We start from the raw sequence: 26,412 nt of genomic DNA on the forward strand, positions 1-26,412 counted from the left end.
GTAAAACAGCCTTCAATCAGAAGATGTCAGCTAGGACTCATAGCAAGAGAGAAGTCAGTGCTAGCTTTAAAGTTTGAAAATACAAGCTGATTCTTTTGTTAGGGGTTAATGCAGCTGGTGCGGAGAAGGAAATGGCAACCCACTCCAGTGTTCTTACCTAGAGAATTCTGTGGACAGAGGAGCCTGGCGGGCTGCTGTCTGTGGGGTCACACAGAGTCGGACACGACTGAAGCGACTTAGCAGCAGCAGTAATGCAGCTGGTGACTTTAAGGTGAAGCCAAAGCTCATTTACCATTTAGAAAATTTCAAGGCCCTTAAGAATTATGCTAAATCCACTCTGCCTGTGCTCTATGAAACAACAGAGTCTGGGTGATAGCACATCTGTTTACAACATGGTTTAATGAATATTTTAAGCCCACCATTGAGATCTGCTGCTCAGAAAAAAAAAAAAAACTTTAAAAATACTACAGCTCATGGATAATGCACCTGGTCACCCAAGAGCTCTGATCGAGATGTACAACAGGATTAATGTTATTTTCATACCTGCTAACATAACATCCATTCTGCAGGCCATGGATGAAGGAGTTATTTTGACTTTCAAGTCTTTATCACTTAAGAAATACATTTTGCAAAAAAAAAAAAAGAAAGAAAGAAATACATTTTGCAAGTCTATAGCTGCCATAGATAGGGGTCCCTCTGATGGGTCTGGGCAAAGTACACTGAAAACCGTTGGGAAAAGATTCACCACTCTAGGTGCCATTAAGAAAATTTGTGATTCATAGGAAAGGATCAAAATATTAACATTAACAGGAGTTTGGAAGAAGTTGATTCCAAACCTCATGGATGACTTTGAGGGATTCAAGACTTCAATGGAGGATGTAACTCCAGATATGGTAGAAGTAGAAAGCATACTAGAATTAGAATTGCAGTCTGAAGAGATGACTGAGTTGCTCTAACCTCATGATAAAACTTTAAGAGACAAGAAGGTGCTTCTTATGGATAGGCAAAGAAACTGTTGTCTTGATGTGGAATTCCTGTGGGAAATGCTGTGAAGATTGTTGAAATGACAATAGAAGATTTAGAATGTTGCATATGCTTGTGATAAAGCAGCATCAGGGATTGAGAGAACTGACTCAAATTATAAAAGTTCTCTGGGAATAAATAGCTATCAGACAGCATGGATGTTTATAGCAACTTTATTTATAACTGCCAAAATGTGTAAACAACCAAGATGTTCTTCAGTAGGTGACTGGATAGAGTATGTTACATTCAATCAATGGAATAGTTTTCAACGCTAAAAAAAAAAAAAAAAAAAAAAAAAATCTGTCAAGTCACGAAAAGACATGGAGAAAACTTAAGTGCATCTTGTAAATGAAAAAGCCAATCTGAAAAGGCTACATATTGTATGATTCCAACTATATGACATTCTGGAAAAGGCAAGATTATGAGACAGAAAAAATAAAAAATCAGTGGTTTCCAGTGGTGTGGGCGTGAGGTGGAGGAGGTATGACTAGGCAGAGCACAGAGGATTTTTAGGCCAGTGGAAATCCTGAAACTTTAAATCTGTTGAAGAGTAAATTACAATTTGCCCCTACTTCCAACCCTTGGCAACCACCATTCCACTTCCTGCTCCTATGAGTTGTACTATTTTAGATACCTCATGTAATTAGAATTATGTAATAATGTTCCTTTTGTGACTGGCTTATTTTACTTAGCATTACCTCTGCAAGATTCATCCATGCTGTCACATATGCCAACATTTCATTCATTTTAGCTGAAAAATATTTATTGTGTTGGTATATCGATTTTCTCTATCTACTCATCTACTGATAGGGATTTAGGTTTTTTCCAAACCTTGAAAATTATGAATAATGCTGCAATAAACATGAGAGCATAAATACCTCTTCCAAATTCTAAATTATTTTGGGTAAATACTCAGAAGTGGGAAAATGTATCATATGGTAGCTACAGTTTCAATATTTTGAGGAAACTCCATACTGTTTCCATCACAGCCGCACCATTTCATATTCCCATCAAAAATGTAGAAAGTTCCAGTTTTCCCACATTTTTATTAACACTTGTTAACCTGTATTTTCTTTTTGATTATAGACATCCTAATTGTGAGGTAATCTCTCCTTGTGGTTTTGACTTGTATTGGCCTGATGATTAGTTACATTGAGCATGTTTTCATATACCTGTTGACCATTTCTGTGTCTTCTTTGGAGATATGTCTATTTAAGCCCTTTACCCATTTTTTAATCAGGCTATTTGCTTTTTTGCTAATACATTGTGGGAATTCCTTATATGTTTTGGAGATTAACACATTATCAGATATATGGTTTGAAAATGTTGTCTCCTATCCCATAGCTTTCCTTTTCATTCTGTTGATATGTCCTTTGCTGTGCAGAATCATTCAGTTTGGTATATTCGTACTTATTTTTTTTTTTTTTTGCCTGTGATTTTAGTGTCATATCCAAAAAATCATTGCCCAGAGCAATAACATGAAGCTTTTTCCTGCATGTTCTTCTAGGAGTTTTACAGTTTTAGGTCTTTTAACAATGTAATCCATATTGAATTAACTTTTTTGTGTATAAGTAAGATAAAGATTCAGTTTCAATCTTTCATATGTGGATATCTAGTTGTTGCAGCACCCTTTGTTGAAGAGAAAATCCTTTCTACATCATGTAATCTTGGCACCTTTGTCAGAGATCAGTTGATCACATATATGTGGATTTATTTATGTTTTTTCTAATCTGTTCCATTGGTCTCTGTCTGTCTTCATGCCAATATCATGCTGTTTTATTACTGTAGCCTTTTAATAAATTTTGAAATCAAAATGTGTGATACCTCCAACTTTATTTTTCTTCCTGAAGATTGCTGTGGCTATTTGGAGTCCTTTTCAAACTTTCTAAGACTTGTTTTGTGATCCCTTCACTTAACACTTATCTGTGCCCTTAATGTTGAAGTGAGTCATGTAGGCATCATATCAGTCAGTTCAGTCGCTCAGTCGTGTCCTACTCTCTGCAGCCCTATGGACTGCAGCATGCCAGGCCTCCCTGTCCATCACCAACTCCTGGAGTTTACCCAAACTCCTGTCCATTGAGTTGGTGATGCCATCCAACCATCTCATCTTCTGTTGTCCCCTTCTTCTCCCACCTTCAATCTTTCCCAGCATCAGGGTCTTTTTCAAATGAGTCAGCTCTTCGCATCAGGTGGCCAAAGTATTGGAGTTTCAGCTTCAGCATCAGTCCCTCCAATGAACACCTTTAGGTGTTCTCCTTTAGGATGATCTCCTTTAGACTGATCTCCTTTAGGATGGACTGGTTGGATCTCCTTGCAGTCCAAGGGACTTTCAAGAATCTTCTTCAACACCACAGTTCAAAAGCATCAATTCTTCTGCATTCAGTTTTTTTTTTTTATAGTCCAACTCTCACATCCATACATGACTACTGGAAAAACCTTGACTAGATGGACCTTCATTGACAAAGTAATGTCTTTGCTTTTTAATATGCCATCTAGGTTGGTCATAACTTTCCTTCTAAGGAGTAAGCATCTTTTAATTTCATGGCTGCAGTCACCATCTGCAGTGATTTTGGAGCCCAAGAAAATAAAGTCAGCCAGTGTTTCCACTGTTTCCATCTATTTGCCATGAAGCGATGGGACCACATGCCATGATCTTAGTTTTCTGAATGTTGAGCTTTAAGCTAACTGTTTCACTCTCCTCTTTCACTTTCATCAAGATGCTCTTTAGTTCTCCTTCACTTTCTGCCATAAGGGTGGTGTCATCTGCATATCCGAGGTTATTGATCATATAGGCATCATATAGTTGGGTCTTATTTTATTTTATTCATTCAGCCACATTATGCCTTTTTATTGTGTAATTTAATTTGTTTACATTTAAAGTAATTGCTATTAGGTCAGGACTTATTATTGCCACATTGTTAATGGGTTTCTGGATGTTTTAACATTTCTTTGTCTCTATTATCCTCTCTTGCTCTGTTCCTTTGTTCCATATTGGTATACTTTTATTCACTTCTCTTTATTTTGAATTCATCTGATATAGGTTTATTTACTTATTTATTTTGGTTACCCTGAGGCTTGCTTGAAACATCTTATTGATATAGTAGTCTATTTTAAGCTAATAAAAACTTAACTTCGCTTACATGCAAAAATTCTACCTTTTGTTTCCTCCCCACATACTATGCATTTGATTTCACATTTTACATCTTTTTATACTGTGTATTTTATTGTTATTTTGAGTTCTCTGCCTCATAAGTCCTATATATTCATATCATTAGGTTCTGTTTCTGGAGATTAACTTTATTTGTTTTTTTGGGACGTACATTCCACATTTATTAGTTTTCCGTCATTCTTTTTGTTGATACCTGTGTACTGAAGAAAACACCCAGTTCTCCCAAGTGTTCACAGATCGACCTTGTACAGGAGACTGTCACCAATTAAATTTCTGTCACCAGAAATTCTGGTCAGAGATTCAAGGAGCCTCTCAAAACTTTGTACTGGTTCAAATTGCCATCACTGTTCTTAGTGACCTCCCTGCCATGTAAAGTAGTTCGATCTTATCAGTGGTCTGAGATGGGTGAGACAAAATCCAATCCCCTAGGTAGCCTCTAGAACTGGATGTGTGATCCAATTTTTCGCTTCACCAGATAGAAACAGAATCTGATGTTTTATCTATTCATTCTGTGCAGAGCTAGAAGAAGGGCCTATGATAAGTACTTGTGTTCTAGCCCAAATGACTGCCTATGTTCTCAATGGGACCAGTGAGACAGGTTAAGACAGAAACCAGTACTTTTAGAATCCCAAGTTTGAATGTTGGACATGTGGGCAAATATATCCTCCTCCAGGAAGAAACCAAAAGCTGAGGGTTTCCTTCCAATCTTATGGCACTATACCAGAGGCAAGAATTCCAATGAGAGGGCATCCTGCATTTTCCCTACCAGCTTCAATGTAGCTAGTTTCATGCTTACTTCAGATGCAGCATCCTTTCAACTAGATTCTGAATTTCTGATGAATTTGTCTATGTATTCTTGTTGAATTGGTGTATCCACATGGGGAGCAAAGGTCCAAGGCTTCCTTCCTATTCAACTGCCTTTTAGATGTTACCCTCTCAACTATATCTCTATGCAATTGAAATGAACACTATAACATTTAAAATATTTCACCTAAAATAGCATCAAAGAGAATACTTAGGAATAAATGTAGCAAAATATTTATGACTTCTATACCAAAACACACACACACACACACACAAACAAAAAAAAATTGGATAAAAGCTAATAAAATTGAATTCATTCCCAAATCATTAATTATAAGGCTTAATATTGTCAAAATGATAATACTTCCCAGATTAATTTACAGATTCATCACAATTATTAACAAAATCTCAGCTTGTTACAGCAACTGATAAATCAATTCTAAAATTCTTATTGGAATGCAAGAAGCTGAGAATAGCCAAACCAGGCTTGAAAAAGAAAAAAAATTGGATGACTAAGACTTCCTGATTTAAAAATTACTACTAAGATACTATAATCAGGACAGTGTATCACTTGCCTATGTCTATATACATAAGTAGAATAGAATTATAACTTAGAATTAAGTATATACATTTTTAGTCAATTGAGTTTTGAAAATGGTGCAGTGATGAGTGCAGTAACTATGGAAAACACCATGGAAGTACCTCTAAAAATTAAAAATAGAACTATTATATGACCTGCCAAATTCACTTCTGAGTATTTATCACAAGAAAACAAAAATATTACCTTGGAAAGATATATGCACTCCCTTCTTCCATGAGACACTGTTTACAAGAGCCAAGATATGTAAAAAACCATGTCTATCATTAAATAAAGGATAAAGAAAACATGGTATGCATGCACGCACACACACACACACACTGGAATATTATTAAGTCATAAAAAGAAAGAAATCTTGCCATTTGCTACATAATTTATAAACTTTTAGGACACTATGCTAAGTGAAATAAGTTGGACAGATAAAGACAAATACTGCATGATCTTACTGATATGTAGATCTAAACAAAAGAGAGATTGTAGATACAGAAACAAGTTGGTAGTTCTCAGAAATTGCAGGTTGGGAGTGGGTCAAATGGGTGAAGGAGGTTAAAAGGTATACACTTCAAGTTATAAAATGAATACATCATGAGAGTGTAATGTGCACTGTGGTGACTGCAATAATAGTGTATTGCATACTTGAGAGTTGATAATAAGGTAGATCTTAAAGGTTCTTATCACAAGAAAAAATAGTATAACTATGTATATGTTAACTGGATTTATTGAGGTTACCATTTTGCAATATACACAAATATTGAATCATGTTATAAATCTAAAATTAATATAATATTACCTCCATTGTACCTCTATATATAGATAGCAGGTGAGGAAATAAAAATATTTAATATTATTATTCATTAGGGAAATGTTAATTAAACCACAATGATATAAACTTATCAAATGACTTAAATAAAAAATACTGGCAATGCCAAATGCTAACATAGATGCAAAACAACTAGATAACTCATAAATTTCTGTTGGAAATGTAATATGGTACGGCCACTCTGGGAAAAAGCCATTACTTAAAAACCTAAACATGACTTTACCATACAACCATTGCACTCCTTGGCATTTATCCCAGAGAAATAAAAACTAACTTTGACACAAAATGTCTGTATATAAATGCTTAGAGGAGCATAATTCCTAATAGTCAAAACTAGAAAGAACTCGGATGTCCTTCAATGGATGAATTCTGTTACATCCATATCATTAAAAATTGCTTCACAATAAAAAGGAATGAACTACTGATGTAAACTGTTAATCTTCAGAGAATCATAGTAAGTTAAAATATACATATACTAGAATTTTACATACAATATTATTACATGAATAAAAGATACTTTAATGACAAAATTATCAAAATGGAGAACAGATTGATGGTTACCAGGAAGTCAGGAGGGGATAAATGGAATAGTGAAGTGTGGGGGTGATAAAATGGCAAGATAAGGGATCTTTATGGTGGTGGAAACATTCTTTGTCTTGACTGTATCGATGTTAATACCCTGGTTGTAATATTGTACTGCAGTGTTGCAAGATGTTACCATTGTGCTAAGACTAGGCAAAAACTACATGGAATCTCTTTGTATTATTTTTTACAACTGCATGTGAACATATATTAGTCTTCAAATAAAAATTTAATTTAAAAAAGAATAGTATTTTCAAAAGATAAAGCTGGGATAACTGCACATACACATCCAAATGAATGACATTCAACCACCTACTCCCAATCACACAAAAATTAAGTCAAAACACATCAAAGACTCAAGTAAAAGAGCTGAAATTATAATATATTCTTAGATGAAAAAAACAGGTGTAATGAATATGGGAAATGATTTACATAGGCATTTGTCCAAAGATTATATATGAATGACCAATAAGCATATAAGATGTTTAACATCACTAATCATTGCTGCTGCTGCTAAGTCACATCAGTCGTGTCCGACTTTGTATGACCCCATTGACGGCAGCCCACCAGGGTCCCCCGTCCCTGGGATTCTCCAGGCAAGAACACTGGAGTGGGTTGCCATTTCCTTCTCCAATGCATGAAAGTGAAAAGTGAAAGTGAAGTTGCTCAGTTGTGTCCGACCCTTAGCGACCCCATGGACTGCAGCCCACCAGGCTCCTCCGTCCATGGGATTTTCCAAGCAAGAGTATTGGAGTGGGGTGCCAATTAAGGAACTGCAAATCAAAGCCACAGTGATGTGCCATTTCATGCCCACTACAATATCTATAGTTCAAAAGATAGGAAATAACGAATGTTGGCAAGAATGTGGAGAAATCAGAGCTATCATGCATTGCTATTTAGAATGTAAAATGTTACAACCACTTTGTAAAATAGTCTCACAATTCCCCACAAGGTGAAACACAGTTATCAGATGACCCAGCATTTCAACTATTAAGTATAGAACTAGGAGAAATGAAGATATATATCTACATGAATGTTACACATAAATGTTCCCAGCAACATTATTTATTATTTGCAATATCTGAAATGTGAAAATAACCCAAGTGTTGGTCAACTGAAAAAAATGGACAAATCAATTCTGGATATTCAGCCACAATAATTAATGAAGTATTATCATGATATTAAAAGTAGGAGAAACCAAAGGCCACATATTGTATGATTCAATTAATATGACATTAGTTAAATGAAGAAGGGGATGTTACTATGTTGTTGCTGTGTTGTTGTTCTTTAGTTGCCAAGTCATGTCTAACTCTTTGGAACCCCATGAGCTATATCCTGCCAGGCTCCTCTGTCCATGGGATTTCCCAGGCAAGAATACTGGAGTGGGTTGCCATTTCCTTCTCCAGGGGATCTTCCCGACCCAGGGCTTGAACCCATGTATCCTGGATTTGTAGACGGATTCTTTACTGCTGAGCCACCATGGAAGCCCCACTAATTGCTATAAGATTTATTTATTTGTAAAATGATGAAATAATCTGGGATTAATGGTGATGGATGCACAATTATATAACTATAGTAAAAAAAAAAGTATGTTATCAAAACTGGGTCCTTTATTCCTGGTGATCTTTCTTGGTCTGATAATATTTAACAGATATAATTCTTTACTGTATAGTCTAACTTCTGTTTCATGATACACAAATACACACATATGTATTTACATATTCTCAAATATGCAAATATATAAAATATATCTTTATGCACACTTCATTATTTTTTTCATATAATGACTTAAATACTTCTTTTTCATAGAGTATATCTTCATCACTCAGTATAACAGAGAAAGCTCTATGATTTCTCTTCCATGGCACTTATCACCACATAGGGTAGCCAACTCTATAATTTGCCTGAAACTTTCTGAGTTTTGCTGAAAAGCCTCATATATAGGGAATCCCCTCAGCCCCAGGAAATCCAGGACAATTGATCACCATACAACCTACAATTTTGTTTATTAGTCTTTCTTTCCTCTATAACATAACCTCTAAGAGAATAAGGACTTGATCTGTTTTCTTGACTTCTATATCACATACTTCAAAATATTTGCATATTATTAGCTTATATTCATTCCTTGAAATTGTCTTATTTTTTATACTTATCTAAGTCATATCATATTCAAATCCTATTTTTATGTTTTATTTAAACTTGATTTTTAAGATAATAAAATAATATACATCAATCAATATATTAATTCTTCCTCTCCAGCAATGCTATCTTGCCATACATACTGATTTCCACTAGCTGTGATCATTGATAAATTATAGAAGTAGTAGCATGATTATATACACCTGTAGATAAAATTTTATTAGCTCTTCATTATATACTGAAATGAGAATTTTCTCTTTATTCATGCAAAAATATGCCTTGTGTTCTAACTAGGTGCCAGACATTTGTCTAGATATAGTGAGTACAATGATCATCTTATAATCTAATAGGATAAAGATTCACATGGAAGACTTTCTCAGAGTAATGACAATAGATACTGTTAGTGGCCTTCCCATATCTGCTTAGTTGTTAATTTCCCAGCTCAAAGCAAATGAAGTAAATGAAGGGAAAAAGTAGAAGTAGATGAGGTTAAAAAAAAAGAGCTATAAAAGGACAGCTCTCACATGGTCTTGTGGAACATGATAAGGATTATAGATTTTATCCTAAGTGTAATAGGAAATTACTAGAGCATTTTAGAAAGGTGGAAATATATAATCCAACTTAGTGTCAGTTTGTACTGAGAGCAGAGGCATTAATAGAGGGTAAAGACATCAGAGAAATTTGATAGAAATCTTGTACAATCCAGTCTAGAAATAAGGGGGATGAGTTAAAGAAGATTAGTATATTATACTATCAGAACTTCTAGGACTTGATAATAATTTGGATGTAAAAGGTGAGGTAAAGGAGGTAATGAGAATAACTTGCTAATTTGATGCTTAAGCAACTGGAGAGATAGATGAATTATTACTGATGTAGGAAATATTAGGGGATTATTAAAGCTAAGCTAGAGCTTGAGAATCTGGGTACATGATATTTGCTATTTTGAGACTTCCATATAATAATATGAAATAGTTGTATATGCAAATCTGGAACTCTGAAGATACCTTGACTTGAGGTAAAATGTCATGAAGTAAAGTGAAAGTGTTAGTCACTCAGTCATGTCCAACTCTTTGTGACCCCATGGACTATAGCCCACCAGGCTTCTCTGTCCATGGGATTTCCCAGGCTATAATACTGGAGTGGGTTGCCATTCCCTTCTCCAGGGTTTCTTCCTGACCTAGGGACTGATCTCCCACATTTCAGGCAGAATCTTTACTGTCTGAGCCACTAGGGAAGCCCAAAATTTCATAGTCTATAGCATATAAGTTGCATTTAAAGCCAGATGAATGGATAAGATCAATCAAGTAGATACTGTAGACAGTAAGAGGGTGTTGAGCCCTCCTATTTTTTTAGAATAGAGAGAGGAGAAGTAGGGGAAAAATTAATGTAATAGAAGCAATTAAGATGTTATTTCAACAAAGAAAATATGTTCTGCTCATGATGGGATAAGAGGTCCAAACTTGACTCCCTTTCCCCATTCACTTTGAACAACTATGCACGTGGACAAAATATGAGACAACTATTTTCAGGAATTGGAAATATGTATCACTGAACTGACATCCCTGAGATTAAATAATTAACATAACCACACTGACTTGCAGTAAAATCTCAAGTGGTCTAACAAATGTGAACAGAGAAGAAAGACAGTATGTGTATATGTGTGTGTGTGTGTGTGTGTGTGTGTGTGTTTGTGTATGTGTGTGTGTGTGTATATATGTATATACTTTTTGGTCTCACCTCTGCTATGTAAAGAGCTTTAAAATAACCGCTCCAGTCCTTGAAACAAGAAAAAAACAAAACAAACTGAAAATAAGTGAGTGTTCTTGACCCTACCAAAGAACTGAGTTTGCAGGACAAACCATCACTACAAATCTGGAGAAACAGAAATATCCAGAGAGTTGCAACTGACATCTGCCTACCTGAGGCAGAAGCTACAGGAGGTATACACTTTTTGGAACACCTAAATGGTCATTTTTACAGATTGTTGAAGGCTCAATGTAAATTATCATGAAAAAAAAAGTTTAAATTGCAATTGTTAGGGCCTTAAGGGACTCTCAAGTTTTGGTGGGTTTTACCTCAAGGAATATCACCAGGTTCTCACAGTAAAGATCTAAGAAAGATTTCCCTCTCTTGTATCTGGCAGAGGGATGGAAAGAACAATCCTTGTAAAATATTTCATAAAACTTTTTTTTTAAAGCAAAGAACAACTCTACAGGGAAAAAACCTCATTCCAAAGGAGGGAAGACCATTATTCCCACCTCATTTTTCTCTAGTTTCTTGTCTCATCAAAGTGGGGAGAGTCATATCTCTGAAGACACACTTGTGAGATTCACAGTCCAGAGACACACCCACTAAAACCTGAGATTTAGCATATGATAATGGAAAGCTTCCCTCCTCCACATCTTCTCACCACACCAATAGGCTGGAGTATATTATAGTGGGTTAGAGATCAAAGATCTACTAGATGCAAATGCTCCAATAAGAGAAGTCCTCAGGGTAGCTAAAAATCATGAAAGAAGGCAAAAACAGGGACCCAAGAGGAATTTAAATTCTCTGTCATCTACAGATACAGCAAGTATCAAACATAATTCAGCTCCTAACCATATTAACATAAATCTTTGCACTACAAGCCTAGTCACCTCAGCTCCTACTATTGATATTATTTTGTATGGCTTTCAACAAGAACATTACAAGCCATAACAAAAGGAAGAAAAAGCACAATATATCTGAAGAGACAAAGCAAATAGGAGAACCAACTCAGATATATACAGACCTGGTAATTATTAGAAAGAAGATTTAAAAGAATTATGATTATTATGTTAAAATGCTAATGAAAAATAGGCAACAGGCAAGAACAGATGAAAGATGAAAGCAAAGAGAAGGAAGCTCTTAGAAATAATAAAAATCAATGCTATAAATGAAAATACTATAACACTAATGTAAGCAAAAATGGCAGGTAACAGATTCCAAGTACCTATCTCACCACAGAAACACTGAAAACAAATGAGCAAAAACTGTCAGAATCAATTTTGTTGAAACACTGAACCAGCCCAGGTTGGATGCATGAGACAAGTGCTTAGGGCTGGTGCACTGGGAAGACCCAGATGGGGAGGGAGGTGGGAGGGCGGATCAGGATGGGGAACACATGTAGATCCATGGCTGATTCATGTCAATGTATGGCAAAAACCACTACAATATTGTAAAGTAATTAGCCTCCAACTAATAAAAATAAATGAAAAATAAATAAATATAAATAAAACTGGGAAAAAAAAGAAACACTGAAAAACAGTCAAAGGATTACATCTTCCAAATAGACACTGAATCAAGTTAAAGGTGTCTTGAAGTGAGCAGTAAAGCTTTGTGTTAATTTAGCTTTGCCCAATCCTATTCCTGGTGTAGAACTTGTCTTGAAGGTGGCGGTTTATATTCCCAGGAAAGGTTACCTGTTTCATGAGGTACCAGAGTGGACCTTGTTTTCAAGTAATTGTGTTTTCTGATTCACCTATTTGTGGTTTTCCTCAAGGAGTGATACAAGATGCTTGCTTTTGTTTCACCTAAGTCAAAACTTTCTCATGGCAGAAAATTAGCTAAACAGAGTATGTTCATCAAAAATAGTGAAAAGGAGATTAAAAAAAAAAAAAGCTAGTGATGCCTGGAGCATGATATCAGAGTTGAGACAAGCAACAGATACACCAAAACTCTTGGTAGAAAAACTGAGGAGAATGTCACTTTGGGGAATAAGGGCTTGAAAGCTCCTGATATAACAAAGTATCTAGAAAGTCATACACATACTCATGGCAAGGCACACATCAAAAAGAACTGAGAAGACCCTAAACTTTAACCTCTAGCTTTTTTTGAGGATCACCACGAGCCAGAAGGGAATACTAAGGCAGAATTGTAATGGACTTGGCTATGTATTGGGGCTTTGCTCCAATAGAGAGCCAACCTTCAGAGATTGAAAAGCATTTTCAAGATACTTTCTTTTTGTTGACTTCATATATTTAAAGAATTCTTTACCATACCATTAACTGACTATAGTTAAAGGAACAGAGACTTCAGAGAATGTATACAATAAAGAATATAGCTTTTTTTAAAAAAAGTAGTCGAGAAAAGCCACTATAAAATTAAGTATTGGAAGAGACCCTCATGCTGGGAAAGGCAGGAGAAGAAGGGGATAGCAGAGGATGTGATAGTAGGATGGCATCACCAATTCAATGGACAAGAATTTGAGCAAACTCCAGGAGTCAATGAAGGACAGGGAAACCTGATGTGCTGCTGCGCATGTGGTTGCAAAGAGTCAGACACAACTGAGCGACTGAACAACAACCACCACCTACAGCAAGGAAATACAATAGTCCAGAGGAGGAGGGAGTATCTGATTTTCAGGATTACTACATTACAGTTTTCAAATTTCCTGCTTGTGAACAAAAATTTATGAGGCATGCAAAGAAATGAGGATGTATGTCTCATTTAGAGAAGAAATTAAGAGCAACTGTGCATAATGAAACACAGACACTGGAATTACTAGACAAAACCTTTAATAAACACTTTTATGCTAGAACAAAAGAAAATCATGGATGAAGTAAAAGAAATTAGCAAAATAATGTGTCAGCAAACAGAGAATGTAAACAAAGGTAAAATTCAAACTTAATGAAATTTTGGCAATGAAAGTTAAAATACCTGAATTAAAAAAAAATCAATAAATGGCTTAACAGCATATTTGATAATGAAGGGAAAAAAAGAATCAGTGAGCATGCAGTTAGGTTAATTTAAATTGTCCAGTTAGACAACCAAAAAGAAAAAAGGTGGGGGGGCAGTATATGACAGGAAAGAGGGTCAGAAAAGCTGTTTGAGGAAATAATGACCAAAATCTTCCAAATATGATAAAATTACCTGGTGGCTCAGTGGTAAAGAATCTGCCTGCCAATGCAGGAGAAATAGGTTTGATTCCTGTGTCGGGAAGATCCCCTGGAGAAGGAAATGGCAACCCACTCCAGTATTCTTGCCTGAGAAATCCCATAGTCAGAGGAGCCTGGCAGGCCACAGTCCATGGGGTTGCAAAAGAGTCAGACAAGACTTAGCAACTGAACAATGACAAACATACATTTGAGAAATTTTGTGAACTCCATGTAAGATAAACACAGAGGTTCACAACAAGATACATTATGATCAAACTGTTGACAGTCAAAAAGCAGAACAAACATTGTTCTCAAATTCACCTGGGATATTCTACTTGACCACGTATTAGGCAAAAAATAATGACTCTGATTAAATTTTAGAGTTTGAAATCATATAAAGTGTTCTTTCCAGAAACAATAGAACAAAACAAAAATATCAATAATAGAATGAAAGCTTGAAAATTCACAAATCCATGTTTTAGCAATGACTTTTAGAAACGACATCAAAGACAAGATTCACCAAAAAAATAATTAAAGCTGGGCTTCATTAATGTTAAAACTTTTATTCTGTGAAAGACAATGTCAAGAGAATGAGAAGACATACCACAGACAGGTAGAAAATATTTGCAAAAAACATATCTGATAATGACTATTATCCAAGATGTGCAAATAACTTAGCAATAAGAAAACAAACAACTAAATTTAAAAAAGGGCAAATACCTGAGAGACACACCTGATTAAATATATATAGATGCCAAATAACCATATGAAATGATGCTCCCTATATAAGTCATCCAGAGTACACACATTAAAGCAACAATGAGATACTCCTGCATGCCTATCAGAAGGGCCAAAATAAAAATACTGACAAGGTCAAATCTGGGGAGAACATGGACCAACAGAACTCTCATTTGTTACTTGTACAAATGCAAAATATTAGGTTTTTACAAAATCAACATATTCTTAGCATAATATCCAGCAATCTCACTCCCCGGTATTTACCTAAAGGAGTAGATAACTTATGACCACACAAAAGCCTGCACATGAATGTTTACAAAAGCTTAATTCATAACAGCCTAAACATATGAGCAATCAAGATATCTTTCAGCAGGTGAATGGATAAGCTGTGCTATACTCAGAAAATGAAGTAGTATTCAGTGCTAAAAAAGAAATGAGTTCTCAACCAATGAAAAGACATGAAGAAAATAAATACACATTACTAACTGGAAGAAGTAATTTGAAAAGATTTCATCGTATATGATTCCAAATATACAACATTCTAAAAAAGGCAAACTATGAAGGAAGTAAAAAGACTAGTAGTTCCGAGGAGTTAGTGGGGGTGGAGGAATGAATAGACAGATCATAGAAGTTTTTAGGGCACTGAAAATATTCTGTGTGACATTAAAATGGTTGATATTTATCTATATATTTGTAAAAATTCATAGAATGTACACTGAGTGAAACTTTATGTAAATTATGGACTTTGACAGACAATAACATTTCAATGTAGGTTCACTGATTATAGCAAATATACCATTGTTGTGCAGAGTATCAATAGTTGGAGAGGCTGTGTTTGAGTGAAGTTTGGGAGACAGGGAATATATGAAAACTGTCTTTAATTTCCACTTATTTTGCTATGAACATAAAATTGCTCTAAAATACTTTATTAATTCAAAAAATCCAACAAAATATCCATGAAACATATGGTTTCATTGTTGAATTTCTATCAGACACTTAAGAAGAAATTAACACCAATTTTACTCATACTTTTCCAAAAACAGATGAGTAAGGAACACTTGCTAATTTAATTTAGAGGCCAATATTTTCATAGAAGTTGAAGAACTTACGTTTTATAGTCTTTGACAAAACTACAGTAATCAAAACAGTATGGTACTGGCATAGAAATAGACATACAGAACAACGGAATGCAAGAGGAAATCTAGAAATAAAGCCATATATCTATGGTTAATCAATTTCCAATAATGGTTCAAAGTCCATGGAATTTTATAATTCAATACACTTAATGATTTAAATATTGATGTACATTTTTAAAAAAATACTTAGGAGACTATGGGACTTCAGAATGTAACAAAGCAATCTCTTACAAATGTATGAAACAACCTAAATATAGAAGGTGGAGAAAATGTTTTTGAAGGACAGGGAAGCCTGGCATGCTGCAGACCATGGGGTTGCAAAGAGTCAGACAGTGAGTCTCTTATAGACAGCATATAGTTAGGCCTTATTTTTTTTTAATTATTTCAGCCATTCTATGCCTTTGATTGGAGAATTCAAAAATTTACATTTAAAGAAATTATTGATACATAAGAACTTATTCACACTACCTTATAAATTATAATATATAGTTGTATATAATTAAACTTATACTTATCTATAACTTAAAATGTAACATATTTGTATATTACATATATTTGGTGTTTTTCCCATTTTTGTCTACCTTTTTACCACTTTGGTTTAGGTGATTTAAACTCTTTTCAGTACTCAATTTTACTTTTTATGTTGGCTTATTGCCTCTATTTTTCAGCATTTTTGTTAGTTTATCCTGGGATTAAAATGTGTATTCTTATCTTAACACAGCATCCTCAGTAGTAATTGTGACAGGGAGTTTTTCAGGCTGGTGGACAATTACATCATTTGGAACTTTAGATCTACATGAAGGACTTAAAAACACCAGAAATGTTGGAAACTAAATGATAGGAAAACAACCAGTGGAGTAAATGGGACTATACTAATACAAGGATTTTAACTTTTATATGAAGTGGTAGAATATTAATACTGAGGATGTGTTTTTATGACACACAGTGGCTCAAAGTAAAGGGATGCAAAAAATAATCAAAGTAAATAGAAACAAAAAGACAGCAAGGGTAGCTATATTTATGTCAGTCAGAATAGACCTCAAGTCAAAAATTAAAACAAGAGAAAAAATGATCATTATATTATGGTAAAGGGGTAGATTCACAAAGGGGATATAATAGTTGTAAATACATGTGTACTCAGTGTTAATAAATATATTCAATATATTAAAAAATACTAATAGAAATGGAGTAATAGAAAAATAATACAGTAATAGTAGGGGACTTAAATACCCCTCTCAACAATGAATAGATCATTCAGACATAAAATTAGTAAGGAAACACTGAACTTCAATTTTACTTTAGAATATTCTATCCGTAGAACTGGCGCCAACCTGCTTGTCTTGTGAAACACATCTTAGGGTGGCTGGCTACAGAGTCCAGGGACACTGAGTCTCATGCCAATTTGTTGATTGGCAGGGCCAAATCCCTGCAAGTCCAAAGGATCCTAGGATTATTGCCAGACTACTGGTGGGCAGGTAAGCCCCTGGCAGTAATAGGCTAGAGGGAAGACTCCAAAATGGTACTTTATAGCACCAGCGTCTTTGACACTGTCTATGAAAGAATAAACTTTCATAGTGGCTTCCCTGGTAGCTCAGGGGGTAAAGAATCTTCCTGCAATAGGGGATATCCAGGTTCAATCCCTGGGTTGGGAAGATCCCCTGGAGAAGAGAATGGCAACTCACTCCAGTTTTCTTGCCTGGGAAATCCCATGGACAGAGGAGCCTGGCGGGCTACACTCCATGGGGTCACAGAGTCAGCCACAACTAAGTGACTAATACTAACTAAACTTTGATAAATGGCAGATACCAGTGTTTGTACCACATGGGGAGTTCCAGTTGGCTTCCATATCTCCAGGAGTCTGTCCAAGGTCAGCCAGTGGGTTTGATTCAAATTATAGTCTGATCTGGGCCTTGGGGATTGAGGGTTTGTCCACTCCCTTTAAGGTAGGACTCTGTATCCTACAACCCTCTCACTCTCCCCAAAATAAGTCCTTCTGGCCTTCTAAAGCCAGGCAATGTAGGGGCTCACCTTTCCAGTGTAAAATGCCTGGGCTGGAGAGCCCAGTGTGGGGCTTGGAATACGCATTTCTTAGGGAGAAACTTCGTGATTGTAATCATCCTCCCATTTGTGTATCACCAAGCCAGGGGTATGGGTCAAGATTATACTGTGTCTCTATTCCTCCTACCTGACTTGTTGGGGTTCATTCCTTATATCTTTAGGTGTGGGAAATATTTTCTGCTAGTCTTCATGTCAGTCTCATTGATGGCTGCTCTATAAATAGTTGTAATGTTAGGAAGACAATGGCAGGAGGTGAAATCAGGGTCTTCCTATACCACCATCTTGGCTACCAAGTATACCATATCACATTATTATTACTATTGATTATATGAGTATACTGTATACTATACACCTTCATGGATCACAGCCTTGTTATGGCAAAGGGGCTTGTATAACTCAATGAGGCTATGAGTCATGCTGAGTAGGGTCACACAGTTGGACGGGTGGAGAGTTCTGTCAAAATGTGGTTCACTGAAGAAGGTAATGGCAAACCACTCCAGTATTCTTGTCTTAAGAACCCCATGAACAGCATGAAAAGGCAAAAAGATATGACAGTGGAAGATGAACTCCCCAGGTTGGTATGTGTCCAATATGCCATTGGGGAAGAGTGGAGAAATGGCTCCAGAAAGAATGAACGAGCTGGGCCAAAGAGGAAACATTCCTTAGTCATGGATGTCTGATGGTGAAAATGAATTTCGATGCTAAAAATAACAATTGCATAGGAACCTGGAATGTTAGGTCCATGAACCAAGGTAAATAAGACATGATCAAGCAGGAGATGGCAAAAGTGAATATCAACATCTTAGGAATCAGTGAACTAAAATTGGAAACAAGAAAAAAGCCAAATAAATAACCTAACTATACACCTAAAGCAATTAGAGAAGGAAGAAATGAAGAACCCCAGGGTTAGCAGAAGGAAAGAAATCTTAAAAATCAGGGCAGAAATAAACGCAAAAGAAACTAAAGAGACCATAGCTATATACTAACAATGAAAAAAGAGAAAGAGAAATTAAGGAAACAATACCATTCACCACTGCAACAAAAAGAATAAGATACTTAGGAGTATATCTACCTAAAGAAACAAAAGACCTATACATAGAAAACTATAAAACACTGATGAAAGAAATCAAAGAGGACACAAACAGATGGAGAAACATACCGTGTTCATGGATTGGAAGAATCAATATTGTCAAAATGGCTATTCTACCCAAAGCAATCTATAGATTCAATGCAATCCCTATCAAGCTACCAACGGTATTTTTCACAGAACTAGACCAAAGAATTTCACAATTTGTATGGAAATACAAAAAACCTCGAATAGCCAAAGTAATCTTGAGAAAGAAGAATGGAACTGGAGGAATCAACCTGCCTGACTTCAGACTCTACTACAAAGCCACAGTCATCAAGACAGTATGGTACTGGCACAAAGACAGAAATATAGATCAATGGAACAAAATAGAAAGCCCAGAGATAAATCCACGAACCTATGAACACCTTATCTTTGACAAAGGAGGCAAGGATATACAATGGAAAAAAGACAACCTCTTTAACAAGTGGTGCTGGGAAAACTGGTCAACCACTTGTGAAAGAATGAAACTAGAACACTTTCTAACACCATACACAAAAATAAACTCAAAATGGATTAAAGATCTAAATGTAAGACCAGAAACTATAAAACTCCTAGAGGAGAACATAGGCAAAACACTCTCCGACATAAACCACAGCAAGATCCTCTATGACCCACCTCCCAGAATATTGGAAATAAAAGCAAAACTAAACAAATGGGACCTAATGAAACTTAAAAGCTTTTGCACTACAAAGGAAACTATAAGTAAAGTGAAAAGACAGCCCTCAGATTGGGAGAAAATAATAGCAAATGAAGAAACAGACAAAGGATTAATCTCAAAAATACACAAGCAACTCCTGCAGCTCAATTCCAGAAAAATAAATGACCCAATCAAAAAATGGGCCAAAGAACTAAACAGACATTTCTCCAAAGAAGACATACAGATGGCTAACAAACACATGAAAAGATGCTCAACATCACTCATTATTAGAGAAATGCAAATCAAAACCACAATGAGGTACCATTACATGCCAGTCAGGATGGCTGCTATCCAAAAGTCTACAAGCAATAAATGCTGGAGAGGGTGTGGAGAAAAGGGAACCCTCTTACACTGTTGGTGGGAATGCAAACTAGTACAGCCGCTATGGAAAACAGTGTGGAGATTTCTTAAAAAACTGGAAACAGAACTGCCATATGACCCAGCAATCCCACTTCTGGGCATACACACTGAGGAAACCAGATCTGAAAGAGACACGTGCACCCCAATGTTCATTGCAGCACTGTTTATAATAGCCAGGACATGGAAGCAACCTAGATGCCCATCAGCAGATGAATGGATAAGGAAGCTGTGGTACATATACACCATGGAATATTACTCAGCCATTAAAAAGAATTCATTTGAACCAGTCCTAATGAGATGGATGAAGCTGGAGCCCCTTATACAGAGTGAAGTAAGCCAGAAAGATAAAGAACATTACAGCATACTAACACATATATATGGAATTTAGAAAGATGGTAATGATAACCCTATATGCAAAACAGAAAAAGAGACACAGAAATACAGGACAGACTTTTGAACTCTGTGGGAGAATGTGAGGGTGGGATATTTCAAAAGAACAGCATGTATACTATCTATGGTGAAACAGATCACTAGCCCAGGTGGGATGCATGAGACAAGTGCTCGGGCCTGGTGTACTGGGAAGACCCAGAGGAATCGGGTGGAGAGGGAGATGGGAGGGGGGATCGGGATGGCGAATATGTGTAACTCTATAGCTGATTCATATCAATGTATGACAAAACCCACTGAAATGTTGTGAAGTAATTAGCCTCCAACTAATAAAAAAATAAATAAATAAAATTGATTGGAATGGGTGAGTTTAATTCAGAGGACCATATTTACCACTGTGGCAAAAATCCCTTAGAAGAGATGGAGTAGGTTTAATAGTCAACAGAAGAGTCTGAAATGCAGTACTTGGGTGCAATCTCAAAAATGACAGAATTATCTCATTTCATTTCCAAGACAAACCATTCAACATCACAGTAAGCCAAGTCTATGCCCCAACCACTATTGCTGAAGAAGCTGAAGCTGATCAATTCTATGAAGACCTATAAGACCTTCTAGAACTAATACCAACAACAACAAAAAAGATGTCGTTTTCATCATAGGAGACTGGAATGTGAAAGTAAGAAGTCAAGAGATACCTGGAAAAACAGGCAAATTTTGCCTTGGAATACAAAATGAAGCAAGGCACAAACTCACAGAGTTTTGTTAAGAGAATGCACTGATCATAGCAAACACCCTCTTCCAACAACACAGGAGATAATTCTACATATGGACATCACCAGATGGTTAATAATGTAATGAGATTGAGTATATACTTTGCAGCCAAAGATGGAGAAGCTCTACACAGTCAGCAAAAACATAACTGGGAGCTGACTATGCCTCAGATCATGATCCCTTATTGCAAAATTCAGGTTTAAATTGAAAAAAGTAGGGAAAACCACTAGGCCATTCAGGTATGACCTAAATCAAATTTCTTATGATTATACAGTAGAGGTGCTGAATATATTCAAGGGATTAGATCTGGTAGAAACAGTGCCTAAAGAACTATGGATGGAGGTTCAGAACATTGTACAGGAAGTGGTGACCAAAACCATCACAAAGAAAAAGAAAGGAAAGAAAGCAAAATGGTGTCTGAGGAGGCCTTACAAATTTTGAGAAAAGAAGAGAAGTGAAAGATAAGGGAGAAAGGGAAAGATGTACCAACTAAAATCAGAGTTCCAGAGAACAGCAAGGAGAGATAATAAAGCCTTCTTAAGTGAACAATGCAAAGAAATAGAGAAAAGTAATAGAATGGGAAAGAGTAACGATCTTTTTGAGAAAATTGGAGATATCAAGGGAACATTTCATGCAAAGATAGGCACAATAAAGGACAGAAACGGTAGGGACCTAACAGAAGCAGAAGATATGAAGAAAAGGTTTCAAGAATACACAGAAAAACTACACAGAAAAGATGATAATTATCCTGGTAAAAATGATGGTGTGGTCACTCATCTAGAGCCAGATATCCTGGAGTATGAAGTTAAGTGGACCTAAGGAAGCATTGCTAAAAACAAAGCCAGTGGAGGTGATGGAATTCCAGCTAAGCTTTCAAAATCCTAAGAGATAAGGCTGTTAAAGTGCTGCACTCAATATGCAGTAAATTTAGAAAATTCAGCTGTGGCCACAGGAGTCAGTTTTTATTCCAATTCCCAAAAAAGTACCATGCTAAATAATGTGCAAAGTACTGTAAAATTGTGCCTATTTCACTAGCAAAGTAACTCTCAAAATTCTTCAATTTAGGCTTCAAATGTATGTGAACCAAGAACTTCCAGATATACAAGCTGGATTTAGAAAAGTCAGAGGAACCAGAGATCAAATTGTCAATTTTTGTTGGATTGTAGGGAAAGCACAGGAATTCCAAAAAACATCTATCTCTGCTTCATTGACTATGCTACAACCTTTGTGTGGATCACAATAAATTGGAAAATTCTTAAAAAGACGGTAATACCAGACCATCTTACCTTTATCCTGAGAAACCTGTACATAAGTCAAGAAAAAATATTTAGAACCAGACATAGAACAATGGACTGGTTCCATATTGAGAAAGGAGTACATAAGGCTGTATATTGTCACCCTGCGTATTTAACTTATATGCAGAGTACATCCTGGAAAATGCTGGATGAATCATAAGCTGGAATCAAGATTTCCAAGAGAAATATCAACAACCTCAGATATGCAGATGATACCACTTTAATGGTAGAAAGAGAAGAGCTAAAGAGCCCCTTGATGAAAGTGAAAGAGGAGATTGAAAAAGCTGGCTTAAAACTCTTAAAACTCAACATTCAAAAAAGGAAGATCATGGCAGCGAATCCCATCACTTCATGGCAAATAGATGGGGAAAACAGTGTCAGATTTCCTTTTTTTGGATTCCAAAATCAGTGTGAACTGTGATTGCAGCCATGAAATTAAAAGACACTTGCTCCTTGGAATAATAGTTAAGACAAGACTAGACAGTGTATTGAAAAGCACAGACATCACTTTGTCAACAAAGGTCCATATAGCCAAAGCTATGATTTTTCCAGTAGTCATGTGTGGATGACTTCCCTGGTGTATGGCTTCCCTGGTGGCTCAGATGGTAAAGCGTCTGCCTGCAATGCAGGAGACCCAGGTTCGATCCCTGGGTTGGGAAGATCCCCTGGAGAAGGAAATGGCAATCTACTTCAGTATTCTTGACTGGAAAATCCCATGGATGGAGGAGCCTGGCGGGCTACAGTCCATGCAAAGAGTCAGACACGACTGAGCAACTTCACTTTCACTTTCATGTATAGATGTGAGAGTTGGACTATAAAGAAGGCAAGTACCAAAGAATTGATGCTTTCAAACTGGTGCTGGAGAAGACTCTTGAGAGTCCCTTGGACAGCAAGGAGATCAAACCAAGCAATCCTAAAGGAAATCAACCCTGAATATTCACTGGAAGGACTGATGCTGAAGCTGAAGCTCCAATATTTTGGACACCTGATGCAAAGCGCCGAGTCACTGGAAAATATTCCGATGCTGGTAAGGTTTGAGGGCAAGAGGACTCAATGGATATGAGTTTGAGCAAATTCCTGGAGATAGTGAAGGACAGGGAAGCCTGGCGTGCTGCAGTTCATGGAGTCACAAAGAGTCGGACATGACTTAGTGACTGAACAACAACAACAATGAACAAGTAAGGAGTCTGGTGAGGTGCTCTGTGATGTTCTTCCCTGCTATGTAGAGCTTGGTGACAGCATGAGGCAGGGAGTAACCCTCAAAGATAGGGACAGTGCAAATGATCCCATCCCCACTGTCCACCACTAGGCCTGTGACAGAGGCAGAGGCATAGAGTGCTACAACCATGTGGTTGGACAGGTAGAAGGCAGGCACATTGAAGATCTCAAACTTCATTTCTGTTGTCTTCTCCTGAGTCTCCCTTGGATTCAAGGAGGGCTCAGTCATGATCACAGTCATTGAAAGGGTTTTACTTCCAGTTTCCACTCAAAACGTTACTTCCAGGGTTTCTTCATGTCATTTCATCCCCTTACCAGTTCAAGTTCAATAGGGTAGTACAAATGCAAGGTTTCATATTTCCACAAGCCTTCTTCCCCTACAAAGTACTTTTTCTGATTATCTCTTGTCAAAGAGATTTTAAATTTAGGATGCCCCACCAGAGAGCTGAGGAGATAATGGCATCCAGTCTCTCCAGACTGGCCTACTTTGGAGAGTCCCAATCCATTGTCAAAAATTATAGGCTGGAATATCTAATACATATGGTTTGAACACGTCAACAGTATGCTCTTTCAAACCTCAACAAAATTAAGAACACTTAGCCATTTGGTGAGACAATAGGCACTGCTTGGAATTAAAACAGCCACAGGATTCCCAAGTTCTCAAGTTATCACTCAAGTGGAGCTAGAAGGCTGTTGCCAGTGCATAGAGTCCTCAACCCATGAATCTTTTCCCCTTTCAGTCATCCCAGGGCTTGCTGAGGTGATTTCAGTGATAATTACCCACTGTGTGATAACCTAGCCAAGGTAACAATTGTCCTCAGAGAATATCACAGGGTATTTAAGCCTGGGGTCTCTGAGCCACAAACCTTCCCTGTTTGGTAAAGAATGAAGCAGAGGAAGGCAAATTGTACCTATGAACAGCTTTGATAAGTCTGTGAACATGAAACAGAGACCTGGCTTTAGAACCAAGTGAAACTACCAAGCCATGGATTTGTCAAGATAACTGATTTCTCTGCTCCATTTAGTCACTGTTTCTAAAATGATTAAAATGCCTTTCCCTTGGGCATGGGAGAAACTAAGCACCAGATATAGGTCTATATCTCAGGGGGATGCCTGCAACTAAGTCCAATAGGTACTGAGTACATTTGTCTTTTTCTCCATCCTTACAATTATTTTTAAAACTTATTTATTGAAATAAATTTCACATCCCGTATAATTCACCCACTGAAAACATGGATACTAGAGGGGGAAGGAGCAATGGGATGAACTGGGAGATTGGGATTGACATATACACACTACTATGTATGAAACAGATAGCTAATGAGAACCTAGTATATAGCACAGAGAACTCTACCAACGTTCTGTGGTGATATAAATGGAAAGGAAATCCAAAAAAGAAGGGATATATGTATACAAATAGATGATTCACTTTGCTGTACAGCAGAAACTAACACAACAATTTAAAGCAACTATACTCCAATGAAATTAATCAAAAATAAAATAGAAGAAAATGTATACCACAGTGTTTAGTATATTTGCTGATATGTACAAACATCACAGATAAAAATTTAGACTATTCTCATCACCTCAGAAAGAATGTCATACCCTTGGCCAACACCCTGTATTGAAACCATTCCCCCTCAACCGTAAGCAACTACTAATACATTTTCTGTCTTTATGAATTTGCCACTTTTGTACATTTCTTATAAATGGAAGCATAAACTTGCGGCTTTTTGTGCTTGGTGTCATTTATTTTACATATTGTTTTCAAGGTTCACCCATTGTTTGGATATAGCACATTTTGTTTATCCATTTGTTAGTTGATAGACATTTGGATTTTTCACACCTTGTAATTAATTAATATACTGCTAGAAACAATCTTGGCCATGTTTCTACAAAGACTTATATTTTCATTTCCCTTGGCTATATAACTAGAAATGAAAAAGTTGAGTCACGTGGTAAAACTGTCTTTAATCATTTCAGGAACTCTGAGTCTGTTTTTCAAAATATCAGGCATTTTACATTGCAAAGAGCAGTGTAGGAGAGTCACTAATATTTCATATGCTTGCCAACACTAATTAGTATCTGACATTTAAAATTCTAGGCATCATAGCAGATGTGACGTGGCATCTCTGTTGTTGGGATTTCTATTCATTTGATAACTAATGACATGAAACATTTTGTATGCTTATTGGCCACTAGTATATTTTCTTTGAAGAAATATATATTCAGCTGTTTAGTCCATTTTAAGATAATTTTACATTTTAATTATTGAGTAGTGACAGTTCTTTATAGATGCTAGATAGAAATATTTTATTAGATACATGATATTCAAATATTTCCCTATTCTGTGCACTATCTTTCCACTTTCTTGATAGTAACTTTTAAAGTACAAGCATTTGTATGTTTGATGAACTAGAATTTATCTATCTTGCCTTTTGTTGATAGTACTATTTGAGTCATATCTAAGAATATATGGACAAATATAATTTCATGAAGATCTACCCATATGTTTTCTTGTGTTTTACAATTTTAAATCATATAGTTAGGTCCTAATTTATACTTATTTATTTTTTGTATATTGTGTGGG

At 36.2% G+C, this 26,412-nt stretch overlaps 1 non-coding gene and 1 pseudogene across 1 annotated transcript; one reads left to right on the top strand and one right to left on the bottom strand.

The window, feature by feature from the left end:
- Nucleotides 1–1,238: 1,238 nt before the first annotated feature.
- Nucleotides 1,239–25,710, bottom strand: LOC133052600 (actin-related protein T2-like; annotated as a pseudogene).
- Nucleotides 23,192–23,263, top strand: TRNAC-GCA (transfer RNA cysteine (anticodon GCA)). Its single transcript has one exon. It is a non-coding gene; the product is annotated as a tRNA-Cys (tRNA).
- Nucleotides 25,711–26,412: the final 702 nt, after the last annotated feature.

Source organism: Dama dama, chromosome X (assembly GCF_033118175.1).
Source record: "Dama dama isolate Ldn47 chromosome X, ASM3311817v1, whole genome shotgun sequence".
Lineage (NCBI taxonomy): Eukaryota > Metazoa > Chordata > Mammalia > Artiodactyla > Cervidae > Dama > Dama dama.